At 33.7% G+C, this 1,915-nt stretch overlaps 2 long non-coding RNA genes across 4 annotated transcripts in view; one reads left to right on the top strand and one right to left on the bottom strand.

Moving 5' to 3' along the window:
- Nucleotides 1–1,915, top strand: part of LOC106880418 (uncharacterized) — a 23,274-nt gene that overhangs the window by 8,508 nt on the left and 12,851 nt on the right. For all 3 annotated transcript variants that reach the window (XR_001410744.2, XR_001410742.2, XR_001410743.2), the window contains exon 3: nucleotides 475–577. This is a non-coding gene — a long non-coding RNA (uncharacterized LOC106880418). The remainder of the gene's footprint in view (nucleotides 1–474; nucleotides 578–1,915) is intronic.
- The window catches only part of LOC128249640 (uncharacterized), a 22,681-nt gene that overhangs the window by 17,480 nt on the left and 3,286 nt on the right, over nucleotides 1–1,915 (bottom strand). The window lies entirely within an intron of this gene.

Here is a 1,915-nt window from a genome sequence, read left to right as displayed (position 1 = left end):
TTTTTTGCGAAATACGTAGAAAAATACGGAGATTATGATTCCGAAGAAAAAAAATTGTAAAATTTCAATTTTTGAAAATATATAAATAAATAAACACCCCTCTGCCAGTGCATCTGTGAAAGAAAGTGAACATGTGGTTGAGAGTCTTTTGGAATTAAGAGAGGTCTGTAAAAATTAGATTTTTTGCACACACACACAACAAATAACATGTTTTGAAATGTCGATTTTATAAGGGAATCCCAATATTTGGAATATGGATACTTGCTATCTTCAACATCCAGTGAAGAATATTGATTTTACCACAGGATAGCTCTGATTGTAATGGATCTGTGAGAAAAGACGTTCCAGCCATGACTATCTTGTCTTATTTTTTTCTAGAAGTAATGAATTCGTAGTTGAACATTATAAAATAATAAAAACTTGCATTATTATTTTTTTTCTAGAAGACTGAAATTTCATTTTTCTTTTTGTCAGGAAGATTTGGCTGCTCTTTCTAGCAACTCGACCAACCAGGTAAAGGCTCTCTTGTTCCCTTCGTCACTTGTTGCTTAGTCCCGATTTGGATCTGATTGAACAGGTATGATCAATGACGCGTCAACTATGACCATCGCGTCTTTTTTCCCAGACATAATAGACTCTACGTGTATATCACAGGATAGAGGTTTTTCTATTCTTCATATAAAAAAAAAGTTTGGCTACTTTTTCTAGCAGGTCATGTAACCACATACAGGCTCCGTCGTTGGTCTGTCTCAGTAATAATTTTGTTGTTATTTTAACCTCAAATCAACCCTGAAATTTATGTTGCTATAAAAAACATCTCTGGTTATTAAGGAAGGGTTTTGTTAGGGGAGTGGATCCGGAAGTTGTTGTTCGCAAACAGCAGCAGTAATTTTCTTCTGCTGAATACACGTCATTGATTGGTTGAAATTACTCAAATATTATAACTTTAACACGAAATTACTTCTAAAATACAACATTTTGTCAAAAACGTTAAGAGTAAACCCTGTTCTATGTGATACGTTGTACCAATATCCGAAGTTTCAAAGTGTTTAGTTAACAAAAATCAATTAAAAAAATCTGTCGGTCAAATTGAAAAGATCCAAAATATCTCCTTAGTATATAATCGTGGCAAGTTTTACATCATCTGAAAAGTCATAAGTTGAACTATCTCTTGAGAAACATTTCAACAAACGCTCATAAATTAAATGCAACGTGGCCTGTCGACCTGTGCCTGACGGCCACAATCGTGATCCGTCGCGCTTTCTGTTAACACCCGGCCACCAAAAAGAAAAGAACGAGTGTAATAGGTGTAAACAAATGTATATCAAACGAATATGAAAACAAAAATTTGCGCCAACGAACCGGGGGAAGGGGGAAGAGGACTTTCGGAAAATTCACAACATCCGATTTTTTTCCTCATAACTTTTAGAAAAATGGATATCTTTTAATGAAATTTTATATACATAACTTTCAAATGGCACAGATTACAATTATAAAGTAATTTGAGGGGCAATTTTTTTCCGAGGGGGTGGGGAAAGGACTTTAGAAAAGAAAGAAATTCATAATCTATGCTGTTAGAAAGGTATTTATATAAAATTTCATGGATCTTTATGATTTGACGGGCAACACTTGTTTTCTTAACGAAACACTTTCAAACTTGGGATACTGGTAGAATGTGTCATACAAAACAACTTTTTCTCTTAGCCTTCTTAACAAAAAAATGTACATCGCAAGTTATTTCATGTTAAAGTTGTCGTATTTCTGTAATTTCAACCAATCACTGACGTCTGGTCGGTCATAAAAATGTTATTCCCTGTGACATATTTCATCCGGTTTAATCGTAATTTATACGCATATATTGTTTATATAATAAATTACGCTGTGCGTATCTGTGTGTGTATATTTTTCCCATAAC

This window comes from Octopus bimaculoides, chromosome 16 (genome assembly GCF_001194135.2).
Source record: "Octopus bimaculoides isolate UCB-OBI-ISO-001 chromosome 16, ASM119413v2, whole genome shotgun sequence".
NCBI lineage: Eukaryota > Metazoa > Mollusca > Cephalopoda > Octopoda > Octopodidae > Octopus > Octopus bimaculoides.
The sequence above is the reverse complement of the archived record's forward strand: the minus strand, read 5'-3'. Positions and strand labels throughout refer to the sequence as shown.